The sequence below is a fragment of the Danio rerio genome, chromosome 8 (genome assembly GCF_052040795.2).
Source record: "Danio rerio strain M-AB ecotype USA chromosome 8, GRCz13ab, whole genome shotgun sequence".
NCBI lineage: Eukaryota > Metazoa > Chordata > Actinopteri > Cypriniformes > Danionidae > Danio > Danio rerio.
The window spans coordinates 16,140,993-16,168,873 of NC_141028.1; the positions used below are offsets into that span (position 1 = coordinate 16,140,993).

The 27,881-nt window shown below is 36.8% G+C and overlaps 1 protein-coding gene and 1 long non-coding RNA gene across 3 annotated transcripts in view; one reads left to right on the plus strand and one right to left on the minus strand.

Annotated features, from left to right (window-relative positions):
* The window catches only part of xpr1a (xenotropic and polytropic retrovirus receptor 1a), a 161,011-nt gene that overhangs the window by 64,459 nt on the left and 68,671 nt on the right, over window positions 1–27,881 (minus strand).
* LOC147842605 (uncharacterized) lies at window positions 17,849–26,504 on the plus strand. Its single transcript, XR_015497715.1, has 2 exons — window positions 17,849–19,086; window positions 24,867–26,504. It is a non-coding gene; the product is annotated as an uncharacterized LOC147842605 (long non-coding RNA).

The following is a 27,881-nucleotide window of genomic DNA, read 5'->3' on the forward strand; positions in this document are numbered from 1 at the left end:
TCTTTTGCTGAAAAAAAAAACAACATATTGATATCAAACCACTGGAAAAACATCACAGCTTTATAAAGACAAAAAAAAAAAAAATCCCACTTTACATCAAGTGGCTTTAATTACTACATACTTATACATTTAAGTAAAAAATTAGGTACAATGCACCTACTACAACCCAAGCTAATTCTGAAAACGTACTGCTATATACATTTCTGGAGAGCACCAAATACGTCTCGGGAGGTACGTTTTTTGCAGTTTTTATTTTAGCAAATCCACCAGAGGCCACTGTGTATGCTCATTCAGATCTTAAATTTCTCTCGTGAGTGACATACTCGCCTGCTATTCTCATGTAAATCCAAAATGCAGCCATACATGTAGGTTCCTCTGGCTACATAATTCGCGATCTCCAGAAATGTATACAGGGCTACGTTGTCAGAATGAGCCTATGTTGACTTATTACTGTATGTAAATACATTGATATTTTGAAGTTTGCATTATTACACATGGGTAATACAAACATGAAACTATTCAACCATGATATCCTGTTTCACAGGGGTATAAATATGAGCCTCAAAAAGCCACACTCACTCACTTAGGTATAATAAACAGCAAAAACACTGAAGATGTAGATTTTCACCATCTGGGCAATAATTGTCAAGATCACCCTCAATAACTTATGGACTACAAATTCGCCATTTATGGACTACATTTTCATTCATGCCCTCCGCTCACACACACACATGCTTCCTCATTTTGACTGATTACACTCGCACCACCAGAGGATTGTCAAAGAGTGATTAAACACATTATTTAAGCAACACACACATTCACTCCATCGCCGAGTCTTGTTAACTAGTGACATTACAACGCGTTGTCCATGTCTTGTTTTCCCGTGTTTTGACCTTAGCCTTGTTTGCCTTTTTGTCCCTGTCTGCCTCCTGCATTTCAACCTCTCGCCTTATACTTTGACTACGACTCTTACCTGTCTTTATACATCTGTTTGCACCTGTTTTGACCATTGCTTGTCTGACTGCCAAATAAACCTGCATGTGGATCCAAACCCAGTTGCCTCTGTCACTCCCCGTGTTACAATAATTAAGGGAATCAACATATAAACAGGAGAAAAAAAATCTCCATATGTTGGTTAAGTCTTGGTGTCAGAATGTCTATAAAACTACAATCTGATGTCACCAACACCAACACCACAAACAGCTTTGGGTTTCAATAATTGTTTTTAGGTGAAGCACCAAAAAGAAAATAGTGGGCTAAAATAGAAAACTCACTTGGCCAAAAACCGAAACCAAAAATGTGTAGTAATAATAACTTTTGTATTTTATTCAACATAAAATGTATTTTTTAAGACTTTTGAACTAAAATTAAACTAAAATTATACTGATTTTAAAAATCAAGAGCCAATAAAATAACAACACGAGTCAAGAGGCATGGAAATTAACAAAAAATATTTATATTATTTATTCAATTTCCCATTTATTGTATTTTATTAATGTCTACCCCAACCTTAAACCCAACCATCACAGTACTGTAAAAACAGTAGTTGTGCTGAGCATTATTTATGTTATTTAGTAAATTACCCAATAAATTTTATTTTATTAACGCCTATCCCTACTCCAACCCTAAACCCAACCATCACATTACTGTAAAAATATTCATTATTGCTGTGCGTATCCTCTCTAGTCTTTACCGACTCACACTTCCAGCTGGCCATGTATACCATCTAGACTTTACTGCATTTTACCAGCGTTCCTATGACAGCACAACAGCACAACAATGCAGTCAATTTTGAAAAATAGTCAATAAAGAACAGCATACGTAGAAATGTCTTTGTCCGCTTGTTATTTGAGCAGACTTTGTTTTCCGGTGAGCATGTGCGATTTATGCTTAGATAAGATTACATGAGCGGAATATCTAAAATTGAGCTGTTTAACAGTGGTGTGCACACAATCTAGCTAGTTGACGGTGCAATTCACTGCTCTTGCACTTTGGTTGGTAAAAAAACAACCTTGCGAGTTACAAGCTATTGAAATGAATGGGTTACATAGTACAGCACTTACCGCATCCAGTTTGAAAGCCTTTTCAGACAGCGTAGTGGAATAAAGGTGTTACGACCACCAGATCCCCTTTGATTGCAAACACACAGCTGAAGCTTGTGAGGACTAATTACCCAGATATAAACATCTTTGTGAGCACAACAAAGCGTTTACCTTGTCTTGTCAAATTTTTGACCTTGGCTTTTGTTTTACTGTTTACATTGTTTTGCCGCCTGTTCCGACCATTTGCCTGTACTCTGACTATGCATTTGAACTATCTGAATGCTCCTGTCTGTCCCAGTTTAGACCTTTACCTGCCTGATGATTCTCTTAATAAACTGCACTTGGATCCTCAACTCTGTTGTACCACGACTCATTACACAGGGCCATTTTGGCCCATAATGTTTGGTGACAAAGAAATTGGTTCATTCCTATTTTTTTGTTCTTATTTTGAGCAAAAGATCAAAAGAATAAACAATAAAGATATTCTTTGCTAATATTTACCAATGGTGCCAAAATTAGTGGAGGGCACTGTAATAAAACACAGACAGAAAAGTATTCATTACTTTTTTATTTCTGAGCTCTATGTTAAAATCTCTCTGTGCTCAGCTGATGTGGGAATGAGGAGCAGACTGTGTGAAGTGTTATCAGTCCAGCTCACAGTCAGACTCAGGCCAGACATCTGCAGGCTCGGCTTTAAAAACAGCTCCATCATGGCGCTGTGAAGATTTCCGTCTCTCTGAGTCATAGCTAGAAAGGTCACTGATAAAACATCCACTGAAGATTTGTCTGCTTTGTTTAACTTAGATACCTATTTAAATGCCATGGGTTTGAGTTTACAAATAGAGGAAATGGCTGGCAAAATTATCCAGTCGGTTGCAGTTAAACTTATACTAAGTGTGAAATGCATTTGAACTCCACGAGCACAATCTGTGTCAAGCGGATGAACAGAAATGAACAGAATACAATAAAATAAAACAAAAGACATAATATTACAGAAGTACAATATTTAACACAGAAGATTTTCAATGTCTTCAATAATGTGCGAGCCGGCGCAGCCATTGAAATGTTTTTTTCTCGACACTTCCGGTCTCATTCACTTCCATTGATATTCAGATGTTCAAAACAACTCGTTATGCTGCTTCATGTTGCAAACTTATATTTTCTTATTTTATTCTACTTTTTATGTTTAGCCATGAACACACTTGTTTGTAGAGCAAGTGCTTTGATCATTTTCTGTAATATTTTTCCTAGTCATTTCTCCCATAGGCAGTAGAATCTAAAACAACTGCAAAAAGGAGCACACTTCCACATCACAGAATAAGATTAAAAAAGACTAAATTAAATGTATTTTGGCTGCCTGAAAATACTCTAAATTCTGGGCAAAATAAAATTAAAAATGTAATTACATTTTTAAAATTCAACTAAATATTGTTTGGTATTTTATAACACTCAATAGTAAAGTGGACAGAAAATCAGACCATGACCTATAATCTTCAAACCTCTCTGTGAGTCCTCAAATACAGTAGATTTTGATTGTATTATGTTTAATTAAAACTGAAGCTTGTCTAAAATGTTAATTTTTAATACACAATGGGTTGGGCTATGCAACACAGCTATATTTAGTTCCCTTAAAAAGTACCAGACTTCTTGAATTAATCATGACAAGAAAACATTGTCTGCCTCAGCATGCACTATCCGTGCACCAGGACGACACGTTAAACCTTTTTCCCACGTGGTTTTCTTCAAATGCATTTTATACGGTTTCACTGTGACGCCAGAGGTAAAGTCACCTCTGAAAATGGCAGAATGAAGCTTTCAATTATCTTCAGGCAACATGACTGCAGGCCAAGAGGCTTATGAAACAAAAGACTTATTAATCCAGTCCCCAGCGGTGAGCTGTGTCTTCTGAATTAGCAGGGGTGCATATTTTAACACCTCTGTGTGCAAGTCATCTCCGGTAAATGTCAGAGAACAGGGCTTTAAAAAAGATCATATGCACAGTACTGTTTCAAAGCATGGGGTCTGTAAGATGCTTTTGAAAGAGCATCTAAGGTTGGTTGTATTAGATTAAATACAGTAATAAGGAAATTATTTAAACTTTTTTACATAAAATTACAATATATATAAAAAAAGCTGATTTCTTACTATATTTTAAAATGTTAATTATTGCTGTGATGAAAAAACTAAATTATTCTCCTATTTCCAACATGGTTATTTGGTGCTTAATAAACATTTGTTGTTATTTTTGTTGAAATCTGTTTATTAGTTTGAAAAAGTTATATATATATATATATATATATATATATATATATATATATATATATATATATATATATATATATATATACACAATCCAGGCTTATTATAGATGCATACTTGCAATATACATTTCTGGAAAGTGCTAAATACATTCCAGAAGCTACTTTTTTTTTTTTTTTTTGCAAATTTTGTTTTCACAAATCCGCTGTGTACACTTTTTGAAACCTCAAATTTCTCTCACAAATGCCATTCACGCCTGCTGTTCTAGCATAAATCCACCAGAGGCCATTTTTGACTGACTGACCGACCGACCGATCAGAAATGTATATGGGGGTACTCACTCACAATGAGCCTGTGTTGCATGTATAATTATATATATATATATATATATATATATATATATATATATATATATATATATATATATATATATATATATATATATATATATATATATATATATACATATATATATATATATATATATATATATATATATATGTATATATATATATTTCATGCAATTATTTTGCTCTTTTAAATGACATCACAGTCAATTAACATTGATTTAACATTTTAGATGACACTGTTTCCCGACCCTCTTCCCGAAGGCACAACAACAGTACACATTTTCAACCTCTTCCTAATCAAACACACCTGAATTAAATCGTCAGAACATTAGAAGAGATTCAAATACCTGAAATGAATGGTTCAGATAAGAAAGACACCTAAAATATGTACTGTTGGTGTACCTTCAGAAATAGGGTTGGGAAACACTGCCATTTTCTTTTTAAATAATTCTTTTTTGTTCATCAGAAACAATAAAAGTAAGGTTGTACTAATTCACATTCTTATATACATTTCTGTATGTATAAGAGTTAGGTTTGTAAGTTTTTGTTTTCACGGATCTACCAGAGGCCTCTGTGTATGCTTTTTAAGATCTCAAATTTCTCTCGTGCCATTCGTGCCTGCTGTCCTTGCGTAAATCCACCAGAGGCCACTGTCGACTGACTGTCTGACTGACCGATCGACTGCCCCACCCTTCTCCTTTCCTAAATTCAACCAATAGTGTTTTCAAAAGTACAGATTGACCCACCCACTTCCTAAACCCAACCGACAGTGTTTTAAAAAGCAATTCAGAAAAAAAAGTCCTCGCCTGATTTTTACCATGATTTCAAATTTTACCACATTCTCACTCTGTTATTTACTTTTTTTTGGCTTCTGTTTTTGAATTACCTGCTTTCTGAAATCATTCCTTAACGGAATTGAACCCTGTCTTTGTGGTCAACACCTTTCTATGACCCAAGTCCACTGGCGTGCATGACGAGCTAACTGGACAAACTGCTAACAGCCGGAAAGCAGTCCATATGGAAGCGGTCAGCTGGTAATCAGGAAAGCGTTCAGCTGGTAATCGTGTCATATCGCCCCGTAGCGTTTGTTTCAAAGACGAAAATAAAGACGAAATGCAGTCATACATACTTCTGGCTACATAATTCGGGATCTCCAATGTATATAAGGGCTACGATTTCAAAACGAGTCTATGTTGCAAAATTATGAATATGAAAAATTAATTCATATTGCACCCAGATATTGCACTAATTGCACCCAGATATCAAATTTAATCCTCATAAAGGCTCATACAAGGCACTACATATCATCTTCATTTTAAGTTTTACAACCAATTAAGGCACATCTATTAGCTTAATAACGCTGCTAATTCAGAGATTACTGGAATGAATAATGAACTGATTTAAATGCTTTAGGCAGAAAGAGCATGAGTGGGTGGTTTATATCATGTGACACAATAGAAACCTCCATTAAAACACTCGCTGTTCTCTCTCTTCCTAAATTGCATGGCTCATTATCACCTATTTCCTCAAGTATCTTTGCAAAGACACTAAACTGTTTATGGATACATCCCACTGCTCTTTCAGGCCCATTACACACACGCACACACACAGGTACCGTACGTCTCTATTACAGCCGGATGTAAGCGATTTTAGAGGATCTCTTACCTCTAAAAAGAAATTCTGAGTCACTCATCAATATTTTGGGTCCATTTTCTGGGAGGAAGAAGACTACTTGTGTTTATTTATAAGTATAAGGCATAAACAAGGTCTCATAGATAGACTAGAAGCTATGAATCTCTTATTTGTATTTGTTTAAACTGCCCTGAATGCTATTTTATACATACATTCAAACTCCACACAGAAATGCCAACTGACCACTAACCAACATGTCACCTATGCTATTTTAAAAGATCCTATTTTCAATTTGGTGGGTTAACATGTATTTAAGGTCAGAAAAGCACAAATTTGTTCATACACAATGCAGCATCAGCTCTTTTCTGAAAGCCTTCTCTTCTCTGATTGGTCAGATTTGACTTAGATCTGTCTGCTTTAGTCTGGCTTTTCAGGAACTAAACACTAGGGCATATCTGAATTTCACCTTCTTCAGTACTTTTAAGCAGTAAAAAAGAACAAGAGATGTGCAATATATCAGCACAATATCGGTAAAGGCTGATTAAAGTTGCAGTTATCGGTCTGATTAAAATAATATCAGCTGATAAATGATGCATCATTTTTACCAGCGCATCCAGAAGAATCAAATTTCATATTTCTTGATCCATCCTGCTTTTCAGCTTATCGGTTAAGAGTTATCAGTAAAGTTTCCATACCTGTGCATCTCTAATATGAACAACCTACACTGTAACAAGTGATTACTTAAAAAAGTGAGTAAATCCATTGCCTTAAAAGTGACAAGTTGATTTTAAGTAGTTCTGTTGTAATTTAGAACTGTTAAGTTCACTTTACTTAATTTTTATAATTATGCGTATAGGTAATTTACTTAATTTTAAGGCAATGGGTTTACTCACTATTTTAAAGTAAAGTCAATTAATCTATTTTTACAGTTTGATAAGTCTTTATTCTTTTGAATTCGCTGCATAGTTCATTTTCTTTCACAGTACAGAAAACGCAGTGGGAAGCCAATGAAGTCCGTTTGATATCTGTAATAAACCCACTTATGAAGAATTCAGAAGCAAAAGCCGCTAAACGCCACTTCCATCAAAAATGAGCTAATGGCATTGAATGCATGCTTTAGGCACATGTTTAACCAATATATTTGTGTTAAATCATCTAAATCGTAGCGTCAGCCCATTCAGAAATAACAGTTTGTTGGCAAAAGCCTCTAAGCGCCACTTGTCTTTAACAACAAAAGCCGCAATGTCCCAAGAACCAATCAGAAGAAGCAAATCGAATCATATGTTTTTAATAGCAGTGCACTGATACGCCGGCTTTTATAAGGCAGACTGTTTTATTCTGCTTTCGATTTCGATTTTAAAAGACAGGGGTTTGATGAACTGGATGAGTCTGTCCGACTGTCAGCGAATGGCAAATGAAATGTCCCTTAGCTCAAAACTCGTTATAAGAAAAAGAAAATGTGTGCGCTATAAGAAAAATAAAACACATTGTACAGTCGGAAGTGTGACATGGACTCTAACGTTTTTTTTTTTTTTTTTTTGTCTCAGTGATGCTCCTTTGGATGAGTCTGATTTACTATACATTAAATGGCATCTGCGTTTCACAAAAGATGAAAATGCTGTTCTACTATTCCACATGGATGCTATGAGGTTAAACAAGAGAGGAAAAAGAGACTCTAGACCTTGAGTATGGTGAGAATGAATTAATGACAGCTTCTAAAAGTGCCTGAAAGACATCCCCTTTTTGCCCAGTAAACATCATGCCCAGTTTACATTACTCTACTTCCATTAAATGCAAATCCCAAATATCAGAAACGACAACAAATCAAGGTTTATTAATTTCAATTTTAATGTTATTGATTAATCCACTTGACAGATTTTTCTTTTCCTTTTGCTTAGTCCCTGGTTTATTAGGGGTTTAACACAGCGGAATGAACCACTTACTTGACAGATTTCTGTATTTTTAATTTCAGGTGGTTTGTGTAATATGTTTTATGTTTGGTAAAATAATTTTTAGTTGCATCTTTAGTGATTTTTCAGCTAATTGCACTGTCTTGTCCCAATATGTGGATTTAGAGGTTTTCGCAAAAAAAAGCAGAAGTGGATTTAGCTGGATTTGAAGCAAAAAATCTTTGAAGAGAAAATCTACCTTGTTAAAGACCAAAGAAATGTCTAAAGTAACATTTTTGAAAAAAACAATTTTTTTACTAAATAAATAATAACCTTATCATTACATATAAAAAGAAACTTCTGAACCTAATCAGAGGAGCCTGATAGAAAATGCTCATTTAAAAAATATGAGGTCTGATGGATTTGGGGTTTTGCATCTGAACTCTTCATATGCTTCATGTGCTGAAAAAAAAAAAACTGGGATTACAGACAACTTGTTGCAGATCAGTCAGAAGAGTTTCTTTCCTTTAGGAGACAATTATCGTGCACTTTTATCTTTGAAATTTAACCTTTTACATTCACAAACAGCTACATAATACACTACATGAAAAGTGCTGTCAGAAAAAAATGTCACTTTAAGGGAGTCTTTCCCGCTTAATTACTAACAATCAAAACAACTAATATGAATATTTAAACATTCATTATTTTATCAGGTTTATCAAGTCAAGACACTAGTTTCCTCGAATCTATACAGCAAGCGAGCATCATGACAATACAATTTCGCACATGACATTGGCTGACTCATGTTAATGTGTGATTTATATGATTTTATATTGCAGAATAGACTTGTAACCTCTGTGGTCGTTTGTATAGCAGGAAAGCACAGCAGGCTTCGTATTTATAGTTTTGCTGCTGAAGATGGTCGTAAGCTGTCCCTGGTCTATAGGGCACTTCAACGACACATTCAAACAGCGGTTAATGAGATGTCTCGCATTTCTGCCTCCTCAGGCCCTCTTGAGAGCAGCACAAGACACACAGCAGCTGCTCCCTGCTTTCTGAAGATGCTTCAAGTGTGTGTGTCTGTGTGTGTGTGTGTGTGTGTGTGTGTGTGTGTGTGTATGTGTGTGTGTGTGAGAAAGAGGCAAACAGAGAGAAAGAGATAGAAAAACAGAGAGAGAGACATGCGGTTGCATGTTTTTAGTGCAATATACAAATCAAAAAATACAAAATAAATTGACAGAAAAAAGACAATTGCAGAAGCTATTATGAAACTTACTGCAAATTAAGAAAAAAGAAAGAAAGAAAGAAATTATAAATAAATAATAAATTATAAAAAAAACTTTTTACATTTTAATATTTATTATTTTCATATTTCCCTATTTACTAAATTAAAAAGAATATAACAATATGTTTAGACATGAAACAAAAGCAAAGTCGTATAAAAATTACAAATTTGACTTAAGATACCTTGGATGGTTAAATAAAAAAAATACAGCAGGGAAAAATTATAGAGCACATCATGTTTTTTTCTAAAGGAACTGTTGACATGGAATTAAACAATTATCAAAATACAACAAATTGCATATGCATATATATATATATATATATATATATATATATATATATATATATATATATATATATATATATATATATATATATATATATATATATATATGCATGTATATATATTGTATACATGTTGTAAATTGCATGTATTGTACAATATATTGTAAATTGTATAAAAGTGTGTGTGTGTGTGTGTGTGTGTGTGTGTGTGTGTGTGTGTGTGTGTGTGTGTGTGTGTGTGTGTGTGTGTGTGTTTGTGTGTTTGTGCATATATGAATTATTAGCCCCCCTGTTTATTTTTATCCCCAATTTCTGTTTAACGGAGGGAAGATTTTTTTCAAGACACTTCTATACAGCTTAAAGAGACATTTAAAGGCCTAACTAGGTTAATTAGGTCAACTTGGCAGGTGAGGGTAATTAGGCAAGTTATTGTATAACGATGTTTTTTTCTGTAGACTATCTAAAAAAATATAGCTTAAAGGGGCTAATCATTTTGACCTTTAATTTTTTTATTTTTTTTTAAAATCAAAACTGCTTTTATTCTAGCCAAAATAAAACAAATAAGAGTTCCTCCCAAAAAAAATATATTATCAGACATACTGTGAAAATGTCCTTGCTCTGTTAAACATCATTTGGGAAATATTAACAAAAGGAAAAAAAATTCAAAGGAGGGCTAATAAACACACACACACACACACACACACACACACACACACACACACACACACACACACACACACACACACACACACACACACACACACACACACACACAGAGATCACTACAGTGTATAATGATATATAATATGTAATATAAGGTGACTCAAAATCGACTTCTTTAAAAAAATTCAATCTATTATAAAAAAAAGAAATCATTCTCTTTTGGTTTTTATTCTGCCTTTTTCAATTTCTCATCTGCTATCAAAGAGCAATTCTATGTCATCAGTGTTTGTGAGAGTGACATGCTGTTATCGACCCGTCACTAGGCTCCTGCCGTTACCTTGTAGCCATTAGCAACCGGCAGCAGGAGAACGGCCTTTCAGTCGCCAGCCAATTGCCTTTACATGAGTGTGTGTCCATGCATGCGAATGAGCAGGTGTTTGCCGCGTGTGTGTACATGCATTCCAGCAAGTGTGTGTGGGAGTTGAAGCCACAGCACTGCGGTTTCTTTTGTGAGTGCAATGTTTCTTCGTTTTTCAATTTTCCATAGGCGACGAAGCAGAACTCTCATTTATCCGCATATTCAGAAGGTAGAAATCACTGATATTTTTCCGACAGAGCTTGTTGTGAGCAATCAGCAGGAAAACCAATCAATGCAGCTTTGACTAAGAAGGCCTGCTGTCTTTGTGCTGCCTGCCATCCACCCGGGCATTGATTATGCATATCCTGTGATCAATAATACACACAACTATTACCGTTCACAGCACCATTACACAGCAGCGTATAATGAGATCAAACCAAATCTCCATCACAATGTGTGTGATGATGCCAGAGACTGGGCAACACAATCATTTCATTCATTTATTTTGAACAAATAAGTAATGGTGCGAAGTAGGGATGCACTGATCCCGATACTTGGATCGGACATCGGTTCGATACCGCATATTTTTGCTCGATCAGGTATCGGCAAGCTGGTACTGATCCAAATCCGAATTTGTGAATGTGTTATTTTCCAGGACCGTAGCCAGCCTGGTGAAAGGGGTGGTTCTTTTTTTCCTCAAAAAGAGGACCTTTTTGCAGTTATACGCCTCAATTTCTATTAAACTATGAGATTTAAATACTGCATTTTAGTGACATTTTTTGGCTGGATTAGCTAGTCAGATGTCATCGTAACACACTTTTTAATGTACCAAAAATAATTCCTAAAAAATTGCAATAAAAAAAAATTAAAACAAGACTAATTTTTAAAATACAAATGTATTACATCATATATCATTAGGATAAAAATAGCGATCTGTTAAAGTTTTAAAGTAAAAAAAACTGTAGCCTACTATCATTTATTATAATTAATAATAATAATAATAATAATAATAATAATGAATTCTTCAGAATTTTTCTAGCCTCTTTGGTAAAAAAAATTCCTGGATATCAACAATAGCCAAAATTTCATTCATTCATTTTCTTGTCGGCTTAGTCCCTTTATTAATCTAGGGTTGCCACAGCGGAATGAACCACCAACTTATCCAGCAAGTTTTTACGCAGCGGATGCCCTGCCGCAACTCATCTCTGGTAGACATCCACACACACATTCACACACACACTTATACATTACAGACAATTTAGCCTACCCAATTCACCTGTACTGCACGTCTTTGGACTGTGGGGGAAACCGGAGCACCCGGAGGAAACCCACGCGAACGCAGGGAAGACATGCAAACTTCACACAGAAATGGCAACTGACCTGAGGCTCGAACCAGCGACAGCACTACTTTCTGCATTAGTTTATTTGAGTTTATCTGAAGGAACTGTATTATGCTTAAAAAATACATATAAATAAAATAAAATAAAAAAAAACGGCACAGTATCAGGATCCGTTCCAAAAAAATGGTATCGTTGCATCCTTAGTGTGAAGTATTACTACAATTTTAAATAGCAGCTTCAATTTCAAACTATTTTTCTACTTTTAAATTTCACACTGACATATAAATATAAATATGACATATAAATATTGTTTCTACAGCAACTTTCTTTTTAAGCGTGGAGAAACATGACGATGACGTTTCTGAAGGTGCTGGAACACAGAAAACCTTTTAACAGCTCTTCTAGTGGTACATGTGATTGATTGCACTGCATGTTGCCGTAAAACAAGTGGGATTGTGGACTAAACCTGTTGTATGTTTCCCTCACTGTATTGGGCTCATCTGTAATTGTGTCTGTTTTTCACATTGCTAATCACCAGAAGGCCTTTGTCTATTGTTACCATGGATACCAGGTCATGTGACTAACTGCAAGGGTGTGAACGGCATGTATAAGGACCTGTGGGATATACGTGTGTATGTGTGGATCTGAATATTTATGCCTATAAAAGCTCTTAGAGAGATGATGGGCCATGTAACCTCCAGAGATGAACCCTGCGCCTGTCTGCCCCGCCCACTCATCTCAGCACCGCCCACTCATCTCAACCCCACCCCCACTTTACCCCCAAACTGCATGAATGAAACATCCCACACTCACCAACATAATGTCTCATTTTTCATTCAATCATTCCCAACAAACCTGACTAATAATCCCTAAATCTCAACAACATGTCGGAGGGAAAAAAAAACATCTGTGAAATTAATAATGCTAAAAAAAAGAGCAGCATAGCAATTAGTCTTACAATTTGCATTAACATTTTAAGGAACTGGTAACAATTGTTTTAAAGCTGCCATTTTAATCCAGAACCTGATTCTACATATTTCACATTTAGACAGAAAGAAAGTTGGATCACAAAGTGAACACATATACAACATATTTAATTAATATAATTATTAATACTAATCATTTTTAACTTAAATATTAAAATAAATATTAAATATTACTCTGCTATTTACTTCTACTGTGTTGGCTAACAAATAATATATCTCCAGGAATAAGTAATAAAAACCTATAAAGTGAAACTATACATGTTCAATAAATTCTAAATATATGTTTAAATAAATCCCTCCTACACTATTATATTATATTATATTATATTATATCATATTATATTATATTATATTATATTATATTATATTATATTATATTATATTATATTATATTATTCAATCATATCTTTTCAGCTTATATATTTATTATATTATATTATATTATATTATATTATATTATATTATATTATATTATATTATATTATATTATATTACATTATATTATTCAATCATTATCTTTTCAGCTTATATATTTATTATATTATATTATATTATATTATATTATATTATATTATATTATATTATATTATATTATATTATATTATATTATATTATATTATATTATAAAATCTCTAAATGTAGGCATCACAACATCATGACATAAAATTTGAAAACAGATATACCTTTACAACAAACCGATCATATTTAGCCAAATGAATTAAAAATTAAAAACGGTCTGATCTAGTGTTTCTGTTTATATTGAATATAGACAGATATGGAGAAATAAAATAAAGGCTCATTTACCACAAAAAGTGCATACTCATTTTAAATGTATATAACAAGTACTGACTTAAATAAATCAATTAAGTAATTATTATTACCATGCACATTATCACATTATACTGTGCAGTAACATTTATTTAACTATATGAATATCAATTTTTACCATTTTTAAAAAGGTATACTCAAATAAAAAAGAAAACATCAGTCATGTGTTTGTGTATCCCTAATGTCTACATGTTCTGTAATCCTCTTAAAAGTCTTTTATGAGGGAAAACCAACAGTGGATGGTTACTTTACTATTACAGTCTCCTTCTACAGAGATTTAGATCATATTTCATGGCAAGTCAAAACACACAGACTCTGATGTTGAAGTAGATAAGGCACAACGTCCACCTCAGTCGGCCTGATCATCAGGTTCATGAGAAACATTAAAAACATGCTCAGTTCCCCTTAATTACACATGCTATTCATGAACAACCGAGAGACACAGAGACAGAGAGAGACCCCAATTTGCATCAACAACTTTGCATTTAATTGTGCAGAGAGTGGAAAAAAAAAAATCACAGCAGACTGCTCAATTAACAGCTCCTACGCAAACAAGCTTCTACAAAGCTCCATATAGAAATGCTATAACCTTCAGCCATCTGTGTTACAGGTGCTGACATCCATTACCACTTCTGAACCAGCAATCAGCACAAACTAGCTGTTTTTAATCCTTCACGACAGAGCTGATCTGACATGACAAGGAGAAAAGCTATTTAATGTTTCATTCATTCATTTTCTTATTATTTTTAACAAAATAGCCTATCCATTATCCTTTAAAAACTTAATTAGGTTATTTAGTCAAAACTCAATATCAGGAAAAAATCTTAATCTAAATCTCGTAATTCTACATCAGTCAAAGTCAAATTCAAAGTCAGCTTTATTGTCAATTCAACCAAATGCACAGGACATAGAGAGAAACAAAACTGTGTTACTCTCAGACCCTAGGTGCATAACATATATTATTAATACAAAAAGTAGAATTTAAAAAGGAAATGACAATAGATACAATTACACATATAATCTAAAAATATAAGTAAAAAATAAACATTTGTTGTACACTTAAGGGCATATGGCAGGGAGTGCAAACCAGAGTTGTGCAGATGCAAAACAGTATATAGTGCAAAAAACACAGTATAATGCAAACAGTATATAGTGCAAAAGGCTTGTAAACATGATTATGATAAAGTGACTGTGTCCTAATAAATACAGGGAGGTAGTGAGGTAACTAGCAGCAATCATAAGCATTTATGAAAAAAAGTGTCTACAAAAGTAAAGCATTCTGCTATGCTCTGTGATTGTGTGTCACTTTTTAAAATTGACCTAGAAAAAAAAAACTGTAATTAGGTATGGGATGCTAATTTTGGATGCATCTATAGCAACATCTTGGAATGTAGCAAACACTCAGAATACCTCAACAACCATCTAGAATAATCTAGCCAATGACAGCTTCTGTAAATATCATATTCAGTGTGTTCTGATTGATGCAAACAAACAGCTTATTTACATTAAGCTCACCTTGATAACCACTGTTTACAATCTTACAAGCCGCAAGTCCACAGTCATGCTAAAAGTCTTGGAGTTATTTTTGACACTGAGTTTAAGTTTGACAAGCAAAAACAATTCTGTCATCAAAAGTGGTTTCTATCAATTAAGGAACATTGTCAAATTGAAGCCTTTTCTGTCTTTTAAAGAGTTGGAAACCATCATCAACGTTTTTATTATGTCCAGATTGGACTACTGCAACTTTTTTTATTCAGGAGTTTCGCAGGCTTCAATTGTACGCCTGCTGCTGGTTCAAAATGCAGCTGCTAGGCTTTTAACTGGCAGACACACTACAGACATACACTAAGGCCAATTTAGTTTATTCAATTCACCGACAGTATAGTGTAAGTCTTTGGCTGGGGGGAAACAAGAGCACCCGAAGGAAACCCACACCAACATAGTAAGAACATACGAACTCCACACAGAAACGCCAACTGGCCCGCCCTACAACAGTACCGACCACTGAGCCACCATGACGCTTTAAACAGCTTTAAAACATGGCATATCAGCAGCTTCTATAAACACACACACACACACACACACATACATACACACACACACACACACACACACACAAACGCACACGCACGCACACACACACACACACACACACACACACACACACACACACACACACAAAGCTATAACCTTCTCTAGATTTTTTTAGCTAAACTCTATATGAGGAAATGGAAATATTTTAAAATGCTCACCAGCCTAATTATTAAAAACAAAGTAATTTGCAAAATATTTTCTCAACATTCCTTAGGACAATAACTATTCACCAGTAAAGCCTACATTCAAATTATTCTGTAGTAAAAAGTAACATATGGGTATTACTTGATAACAACACTTGTTATTTTGTTAACTAAAGTCAGTCCAATCTCAATGCACTAAAGCTGTTCTCTATACACACATCCACCAAAGCACTCAGCAAACAAACTGGATTGACTAAGAATGAAAAAGATACATTCAAAATCTTGTTTTATGTTCAGCTGAAACAATAAAACCCCTTGTGAGTTCAGTAATGTGTGATGTGGCCGTAGAGAATGAAAGCACTGATTGGCTCGTACCCCACAGAATAGCTATAATGCTAATGCCATGACCTTAAGTTATTGATTACACTGCTTGTAATGCCGACACACACACACACACACACACGCACACACACACTTGTTAAAGGCCTTACTCTCTGGAGTGATTTCAAATGAGCGGAGACCGCAATCCCCCCTCTCCGCCCACTTATTGGCAGAGCCCAAATGGAGATTGTCTGCTGTCCGGACAGGGATAAATTTGGCTCATAAATCAGTTGGGGTGTTGTGGGTATGTATGGCTGCATTCAGAATGGGGGCAGAGAAGCAGTAAAATCATTGTGCACGAGCGTGCGTGTGTGTGTGTGTGTGTGTGTGTGTGTGTGTGTGTGTGTGTGTGTGTGTGTGTGTGTGTGTGTGTGTGTGTGTGTGTGTGGTTAAGCTAACCCGGTGAGCTCTATCGCAGGGATTCAATTATTTTTTGTTTTGTCCCCACTGGACTGAGCGTAATCAGGAAGTCCTTGAGCCAATCTGACGTTAAATTAGATCAATGCGGAAAGTAGGAGATTGTTATACAAAGAAACAAAAAAGAAAGAAACAGAAGAAAGTCTTTGGTTAAATCAGGAACAGAAGAATAAAAAAAAATGCTTCACTGTTTTTAAAAAGTTTGATCACATGCACTACAGTTTAAAGTTTTGGGGTCACTAAGATTTTTGTTATATGTTTTTCAAAATGCTCAACAAGACTGCATTCATTTTTATAAACAAAACACAGTAAAATATACTTATGACAGTAACTATTTCAAATTTATTTTTTATTCTTGTTGTACAAAACTTACATTTTACCAATTATATATTATATTATATTATATTATATTATATTATATTATATTATATTATATTATATTATATTATATAAAATTATATTGTATTTTATTATATAAAATTATACTATATTATATTATATTATATTATATTATATTATATTATATTATATTATATTATATTATATTATATTATATTATATAAAATTATATTATATTATATTATATTATATTATATTATATTATATAAAATTATATTATATTATGTTTTTAGTGTTAATAATTTTTCAGAAATGATCTGCTTATTTAGAAATGTTCTGCTTATTTAAATTTGTTATTTATTAGCTATGCTGAAAACAATTGCAGACATGTGTCCCAGAAGTTTAGAGAGTCTCCTGCAAATGGATAGAGACAAACGAATGATAACCTCCTGGAAATCACACGACTTCCACCCATTTCTCAAATCCTAGCTCCCATCAAAAATTGATTGAGTGAATGAGTTTTTGGTAAGACATTATTTTGATGGTTCTTATTGCACATTTTGTTGACTAAATGTTGCATTACAACTACATCCCAATTATTTCTCATTTGAGTAATAGTAGACTGTCTGCTTAATATCTGCTGCTTCAACAGACATTTAACTGACTAAAAGAAACATTGCAAGTACATTTCAACTTACACTTACCCTAACTCCAACCTAACAGTCTACTTATAATCTAACGAGAATTAGTTGGCATGCAGATGCAATGTTATTTAAATTTAACATAATGCGTTAAAGAGGTCAAAATAAACTGACACCTAATTTTTTTTTGTAAACTATCACTTTTTTGTGATATTTCATTGAACAGTTCGATCAAAAGATGGGCTATTTCAAATCAAGTAATCTTTTAAACTTAAAGAGAAGGTATAAAAAAAATTAGAAATAAGGGATTTCTATTATCTCTCCTAACTGGTCCATCAGTTTCCCTGTAATAATAGTAATAGCAGTAGTCAGACATGAATCATCCTGATGTGGGAAGTCAACTCCTCCTCTGGGGTATTTCAGCTTGTTGGAAGGGTCAAAAGGTCAGCTATATGTTTGTCCCGTATATACAGTATATGCTGGTGCCGATATGCTATGATATACATGTAAAATTATAGAATGAACCAGTGGGATGCTTTTTATGACATATTTAGGTAAAAGATGATTATTCAAAACAGGAGTTTCAGAAGTGTAAAACATAGATATTTACATTAGATGTCACCTACGTTGTTGTTGTCTATGGAATGCGTCCAAAGAGGCGCAATTTTAGTACAGGGTAGCACTCCTTTGAAATGAATGTGAAATGAATGTGACCAAGGTTTAGAGGAGCACTGGCCATCCAGAGCCAGAGGTATACACATACACATATAATCAGGAGTTTTCCCGGTGGTCAGTATGCAAATATTTTTTTTAATTACAAAAATTATAATTTAACATTACTTTTCTATTTCGATGGATCAGTGACCGCATGGACATTGCCGACAAAAAGCGTGTGTTTGTGTGCATGAAAATGTACTATTCTCCCTCTCTGTTAAATTTGGTTTAATCTGTGCCCTGAAACACACCCTCTCTCCTGCTTTCACTTCTCATTCTAATGGAGAGAGCGATTCGTTTGTGAATGAATCTCTATTGTGAACAACTCGTTCTCTTAGCCAACAAAAATACAAGTTTCTAGTGCTGCAGCATCTTGTTGTCATATTTCATAACATTGTTTGCTGATTTTATTCAACAAAACTAGCATAAGCCTAGTATTTAGTGAAGTTTATGTATAAACAAATTTCGAGAGGATCACGTGCTTATGATTGCTAGCAGCTGACCCGCATTATCCAATTCACTACTATCCAATCAGATGACTCCTAAACTACTATAAATACCCTGGGGTTTATTCCATTGCTATCTTCGTTTTGAAGAGGCAGCTTCACCGTAGCTAGCTCCGTTGAAGAACCTACTCTAAACCAGCATGGACAACCAAAGCATCTACAAGCTATCACCTACCAGCTATCACCTACCAGCTACAATCTACCAGCTACCATCTACAAATTACCAGCTATAATCTACAAGCTACTAGCCATAATTTACAAGCTACAATCTACAGCAGCAACAACAACTGCAGCAACAACAACTGCAGCAACAACAACTGCAGCAACAACAACTGCAGTAACAACAACTGCAGCAACAACAACTACTACTTCAAAACAACTCCAACAATTGCATCAACGACTTCAACAAACATCAAACCTTCCACTTCAACGCATCCGCTGTGTCTTCAACCCTATTCTCCAGCAAATGACAGCCAAAAACTCCAAAGCCATTGCAATGAAACTGAACCATTACCTTTTTCCTAGCGGTGCACATGCTATGCACATGAAGGGAAGCTTTGCAAAATAACTTTACCAAACATTTAGACTAAAACATTTATAAATCTTTTGAATAACAAGATTAGTGTAAACAATGATTTTAACTAAAGATACTCGCCTCTTGCCCGTCCACTGATCCATAACATTTAACAGCTTGTTTGCCGGAATGTTCAGCAAGCAACAGCTCAAGCCATAAACAATGGTGAACTTGATCAACAAAATGGCCGCCGGGCTTTTTCACCTTTGGCACGCTTGACTGGCTCTCCTTCAAGCCAATAGCTGTAAGGAGAAGCTTCACCACCCAATAAGCTCTCTGGAGAAGGTCCTGCCCTCTCTCTTGACTCTGTTGCAAGTCTTATGAATGAATTTGGACCAGACAAGCTTGTGAATGAAGTTAAGATACCAACAAATGTTATTCATGGATTAAAGTAAAGCCAATTACTAACATTCCATTCACAGTTTTACTAAATGGTGACATCGCCCTTGAAGTCTTATAGAGTTCAGAGTTTGATGTTAGCAATTAAAAAAAAAAAAAAAAAAAAAAAAAAAAAAAAAAAAAAAAATAAAAAAATAAAAAAAAAAAATAAATAAATAAATAAATAAATAAATAAATTATACACAGAGCACTGGGGTCCAATTACACTAGACCAGTGACTCATTTATTCATACACTAGTGTCTTACGTAAGCTTATAATGACAAGTCAGTTGGATGTGAAACAGCAACAAACAACTTCCTGATTGGCTGCTATGAATAGGAGGACATTTCTGACAACGGAACTTCAATATACACTTCCAGGACCACCAGACAAACCATACCCCTTATCCTCAGCTCTCCATCCAGTTGCCATTCTGTGGGGGGATGAATGCTCACCTCTACCATCCTTGCACGTAGCGACATCAAGCTATCAGACCATGCATTAATAAAAAGACCATGACATTTGGCTGCAGAACCTGACCCTCATCCAACCCATTACATTTTATATGCTCTTCAAATACAATCACACTCTACATAAAGGATGCATTTCCACTCACATAGCTCACATCCACGATGCCATATTTCTCAAATTGCTTGAATTGCATTGTCACCCTGATACTAACTTCTGATTTCTGATTTCAGATCTAACCCAAGGATCTAACCCGGGCGTTCCAGCTCTCCCTTCCTTAACCTTATTCTGCTCCAATCTACAATCTGCGACTACCGAACCTGCAACAGTGAATTCGTTAATCAAAAAGAATCGATAATAAACTCATGATAGTACTATTCTTGCCCCACTGTTCAGCGTTCGTGTATTAGTCCTATTGACATTGCGACTTGAGAATTCTCTAGCAAAAACCCTTGATTATTGGTCTCCGCTCCTCACAATTCTATATTCCTAGCATTAACAGCACCATTCCATCAGACGAATACTCGCTGAATTATCATGATATAGACCAAGCAATTTCGCTCATCAGTTTAGCCGGCCGCAATGCTTGGCTTGCAAAAATAGACATTTCATCCGCCTTTAAAATCATGCCAATTCACCCAGACTTCTGGCACCTTTTTGGCATTCATTGGCGCTCACAATTTTACTTTGCAGTCCGATAAACTTTCGAACTGCTATCTATTCTCGTGCATTTCAATTTCGCGATGCGCATAATTCCCCAAGGCCGCCCGTTTATTACTCACCTCCTTCAGCTCTCCACCTCGGTCCCCGGTTTAGAAGATACCATATATCTTTCTAAACCCAGTCGCAATGAACTCAGCTTATGGATCTCCTTCCTTAAGCAATGGAACGGCTGTTCCTTTTTCTATAGCGACCTAATTTCTTCCCCGGTGGATATTAAATTATTCACTGACTCTGCCCCCTCAGTCGGGTTCGGCGGCTTTTACCAAGGTCACTGGTTTACTTCAACGTGGCCCGCAGATACTCAGTCTACCCAGAAATCAGCAATCATCTGCGCTTTCGAACTATACCCCATAGTCGCAGCAGCGGTTTTTATGGGTAGATGAATGGTCCGCCTCTAGCATTCTCGTTCATTGCGACAACGAAGCCACCGTTTATTGCATTAATAAAGGACGCTCGCACGCACTTCCAATTATGCCCTTACTAAGACGCCTCGTTTGGACGGCAGCCAAAAGCAATTCATTATGACTGCTAGACATGTTCCAGTTTGCAAAAATCAAATTGCTGATTCTCTCTCTCACTTTCTTTTCCAGAAATTTCGGCTCTTGGTACCGGAAGCAGACCAGCATCCAACACCTGTTCCACTCTATTAACAATGATATTGCCATAAAACTTCCATATCTCTGATCCTTTACGCTGTCGCACCAAGGACCCTTGAGTCATATTCAGAAATGGCTATCACATCCAATTTCAATCCCACAATACACCCCACTATATCTGATCTAACACTGCTGAATGCTGAAACACTCGCCTTTTTCATTAAGCAAAGCAAAACAGATCAGATAAGCAAAGGGCATTTTATTTACATTTTTAACATATTTTCCCCACTCAGCCATTCCAAACTCTCCTAGCTTTCTCCATTCAAGGAGAGCAAAAGAGTCTGACCCACATGCCCCACTTTTTACTGATGACGCTAACCGTCCAGTAACCCGTTTTTGGTTTCAAAAACATCTGAAAGAAGTCCTTCGCCTTTCGGGCTTTTCCCCCGAATTGTATTCCAGCCATTCATTTAGAATTGGCGCAGCCACCACAGCAGCTCACAAAGGTCTATCCCCACACCAAATCCAGACCCTAGGCCGCTGGTCCTCCGATGCCTTCAAAGCTTACATTCGCCTCAGCCGATCCCACCTCAAGACAGCCCAGCTAGCCCTAATCAGCTAAATTCCAAACTCCAACTAGGGGTACGAGCTCGACCCTAAGTAGGCTGGAGTACGTGTGTGTGCTTGCGTATGGGTGCGCATGGAATGTGTGTGATTGCTCGCGCAAAGACAGCGTGCGTTTGCACACATACACATGCATGTTGCACGCAGATATGCATGGGTACAGGTGTACGTCTAAGTATGCATATGTGCGTGCAAACAATGAGTATGTGAACATAGGGGCACTACATGTTGTGCAGGTTGCATGTATGCTCTTAACTTTCCTTTCAAACCTACTATGCTCCTTCCCTCACCATGCTCTGACCCCCGCAGGGGTTCAATCCGAATTCGACTCTCGCGAGTCACCCCTAGCCCATCCCCGGCCACCCCTTCACTACCACCCCCAGTAAGAGCCTGCACTACCCCCTCCCTCTTCCCGACTCTTACTGCCCCCCCCCCCCCCCCCATAGCTCTGACCCCCGCAGGGGTCGCGCTGAGCTTCGACTCTCGCAAGAGTCACCATTTGCGCCCCACCCAGGCCATTAGAAATGGTATGTATGCGCATGTTATACGCATACATCCGATGTATACCTGTACCGATGCGTGTGCATGCACATGCCGAAACAGGAATAGACGCACGTGCATGCTCACGCACGCAGGTTATCCCCTCTCTCCTTTTCTTCCTTTGGCGTCGAGTTCCTCCGCCCTCTCTTTTCTTCCTTTCTCATAGGCCATCAATCCTCAGCTCTAACTCCCGCAGGAGTGACTAAAACGAGCTTCGACTCTCGCAAGAGTCCCGCCCCGGCCACCCCCTGCTGCAGTCTCCACCGCCCCCTCCCTTTCCCAGACTTCAGCAGGGGAAATGCCCACAGCAGCTCTGACCCCCGCAGGGGTCGCTCCGAGCTTCGACTCTCGCAAGAGTCAATCACCACCCACGCCCGGCCCTTACCATGTAATAACCATATATATTCATATATATTTATATATGCATATATACTTCTATATTCTCCTTTTCTTCTTTCTGGCGTTGAGATTCTCCGCCTGGCAATTATTTGCCCCTTCTTTCTTCCTTACAGCGTGAGTGCTTCCGCTACTTTTACCCTTCTCTGATCTTCCCCCTTATCTCCTTACCCTCCTATTTCCTCAATTCTTTTCCAGCGTTGAGTCCTCCGCTAACTGTCTTTCTTTCAGCGTCACTCTTTCGCTATGTTCTTCCTTACGCATAGGCCCTCAATCCTCAGCTCTAGCCCCCGCAGGGGCGACTAAAACGAGCTTCAACTCCCGCAGGAGTTCAGGCCCTGGCCACCTCCCACCCTCTCATGCAAGAGTCTCCACCGCCCAAATCTTCCCGACTCTTGCTTGAGCAAACTAACCCCAGCTCCCACCCCCGCAGGGGTGTATATATTTGAGCCTTGACTCCCGCGGAGTCAATCCAGCCCTGCCCTCACCCCGCCTAGGCTCTAGCAGCCTACTTTGCTCTGCTCCCTTAGAAGCTTCTCTTCCTAAGCTATCAACGCTATATCCAGCAGCCGGATATGGCTTGTTACACCTGCTTTTTGGGGGGCTCTTCAATACGCGGCTGCTGTCCCGAGCTATTCAAAGGCATTTTTGGGGAGTTCTCGAGATCTACCTGAGCTCAAACTCCCCTCCCGCTTTGCAACGGGAGGGAGCCCTGGGCTCGAGGATCTCATGAGCTCAGGGCTCTCTCCCGGGACAGCATGCCAAACAAGCTTATAATTAATCATCAGCTAAGTGTGAACTCTTGAAGTGAAGTTTATGTATAAACAAATTTCGAGAGGATCACGTGCTTATGATTGCTAGCAGCTGACCCGCATTATCCAATTCACTACTATCCAATCAGATGACTCCTAAACTACTATAAATACCCTGGGGTTTATTCCATTGCTATCTTCGTTTTGAAGAGTCCCCCCTTCCTCCCCTACGCCTCCCTCTTAGACGGGTGACACGGTGGCCCAGTGCCTAGCACTGTCGCCTCACAGCAAGAATGTCTCTGGTTCCTGGCTCTACCAAAACTAGCAGACATTTCTGTGCGGAGTTTTGCACTTCTCCCCGTGCTCACGTGGGTTTCCCCCGGGTTCCCCGGTTTCCTCCCACCGCCCAAAAACATGCAAATAAGCCAATTGAACAAGCCAAATTGTCAACATAGACACGCTCCTAGTTAGTAATTAGTTTCAAGAGCATTCACTTGCTACAGCAGGGGAGTTCTCGAGATCTACCTGAGCTCAAACTCCCCTCCCGCTTTGCAACGGGAGGGAGCCCTGGGCTCGAGGATCTCATGAGCTCAGGGCTCTCTCCCGGGACAGCATGCCAAACAAGCTTATAATTAATCATCAGCTAAGTGTGAACTCTTGAAGTGCGGGTTTGTGCTACTTTGCCTTATGGTCAGAGCAGTAAAGGACTGTATTTTCATCAATACTTGTTGAGCACAAAAGTTTGTAACATAAAAACATAAAAAAATGAAATCTTATGAAATGTTTGCACCCATACACAGTGCAAAAGTCCATCATCTTCAGTCTTTCTTAGTGCGGTTGAATGCATTTTGTCCTGGGAGCACTGTACAAATGTGGCAGAGCTATTGACACATGCTCAGGGTCTGTATGCGATATTTATTGTACATATCTATGGCCTACTGTATGTGAACTTCAAACTATCATTGCTCCATGGTGATGATGCCACAATAGGTAGGTGTGGCTCTGAAGCTCAGCCGTATTTAACTAGGACAGTTCCTTTGCTATCCTCAGTCCATCGAGGACAGACCAACACTGAAAATCTTAATAGTACAAATTGAACTGTAAATGTGAATAAAATCACAACATTCACTCATTCATTTTCTCGCAGCTTAGTCTCTTTATTCATCAGGGATCACCACAGCGGAATGAACCGCCAGCTTATCCAGCACATGTTTTACACAGCAGATTCCCTTCCAGTTGCAACTCGGTACTGGAAAACACTCATATACTCTCACATTCACACACTCATTCAATTCACCTGTACCGCATGTCTTTGGACTGTGGAGGAAACCAGAGCACCCGGAGAAAACCCACACGAACATGGGGAGAACATGCAAACTCCACACAGAAATGCCAACTGAGCCAGCCAAAACTCGAACCAGCGACCTTCTTGATGTAAAACGATGGTGCTAACACTAAAGTGGTTTACTTTAAAGCAATCAACATATAAATGGCTATACAATTAAACATTCAAATACATAGTTTGCATCATGCTCTCGGGTTATAATGTTTTTTTTTACTTTGTGAATTAATTTGTTAAACTGTTAATACTAGAAAAAGTAATCAGAACGAATTTTCCTGTTTTGACATATTATTTCATATTTGTCAGGAAACAGACACACATTTCATCTCAAGGCCCTTCTGAGTTGATTTCATCTTAAAGCAACAAACCTGACATGACTTTACATGAATGGAGTCTTAAATTGCAGAACTTGTGTAAACATCCATATCGCTATGATCAGATTATATTCATTAACAGCTATTTTCTCACCGCTGTAAAGGTGTTTCTCACTATCCATTTTAGGAGTATTTTTTTATTGAGAAGAATGCACCTGTATGCTCTTACAAAACCTAAATGAAGAATGAAATTAAAGTTTGCTTTGAGTATATCAGGGTTTTGAAAATGTACAACAAGGAAGAAACGAATGAGGCCAAAATCTTTAAACAATGAGAAAAAGAAAAAGTGAGAGTGAGCAGCTGAAGCAGAGAGAGAGAAAGAGTCAACGTTCAGTGCACTGGACATACAGCAAAACACACACACACACACACACACAAGATGAAAGTCAAGGACTGTGAGTGGGGAGAGTCTGAGTCCAGCCACAGCGCTCAGGCACAATCATTTCATCTACACATCTATCAATATATCGCCCTCTGCTACTTTCCCTCTCACTTTCATCCCCTTTCCCTTTTAAACACACAATGCACACACACACACACACACACACACACACACACACACACACACACACACACACACACACACACACACACACACACACACACACACACACACACACACACACACACACACATTATTTACACGTAAAACATACAGTACACACAATGTTCATGCATAAACAGATCGTTGAATAAGCAATGACTTCATGCAGGCCTGGATGCATCGAGTTCTTCCAGCAGGATTTGCAATGCCTCTGCAATACAGTGCAAACCGTGTTCTTATTTATTGTGAAACAATGCAATATTTATAATCAAATATGAATGCAGATCATTTTTAAAATTCATGTGCCTCATCATCTTTAATCAACAAAACGTCCACTCTCATTCACAATGAAATCTCTTTGTCTTTATTGGTGTGACAAAGTCAAAGGCTGTCAATCAAATGAGATCCACCAATAGCAAACCATTCAATTAATTCTTGATGGACAAAATTAGAGAAGCTGTACTGCAATCCGAAATAATAGGAGTGCTACAGAAAGTGTGTTTCAAATATTTCCTGAAGACAATTTCTGTTTATGCAATAAAAGTCTTCACAGATTCAATGTGTATGTGAAGTGTGTACTTAAAATATCTGTCTCTCCTCTACACACACACTAGAGGAGTGACTCTTCAGTGCTCCTTCACTATTTAATGTGGAACCCTTGACCACTTGTCTTTCGACCATGCCTTAATCTCTGTCTCTCAAGCACAACAGCCCTTTTCATCAACAAGCACATGATTATAAATAATTGATTGATAGCTGACATGACATCCATCCATCCATCCATCCATTTTATACATACATCCATTCATTCATCAATCCATTTACCAATCAATTTATTTATCCATGAATCCAGCCTTCCATTCATACATTTTTAACCATCCATTCATCAATCCTCATTCATCCATCCATTTATTCATATCTATTTATTTAGCCATGAATCTATCCATCCATTTTACCATTCATCGATTCATTCGTCAAACTTTATTTATTCATCTGTTTATTAATTCATCCATCTATTTACTGATTATCTATCTATTTAATATAATTTTTTCTATTCATACATCCATTTATTTATCTGTCCATCTATCTATTTATCCACTTGTCCATCCATTTATTTGTTTATTTGTCTCTCAAACATTCTATCAATCCATCCAATCATTTATTTATTAATCCATCGAACTGTTTATCCATATTTCATTCATCCATCCATTTACATCCATCCATAAACTTATTTATCCATGAATCCACTCATCCATCCCTCCAACTATTTATCAAACATTACATCCATCCATTAATCTATTTATCTATACATTTATTTATCCATGAATTCATACATCCGTTTATCTATCCATCCCTTCACTGATTTTCTAAACATCCATCCATCCATCCATCCATCCATCCATCCATCTATTTAATAT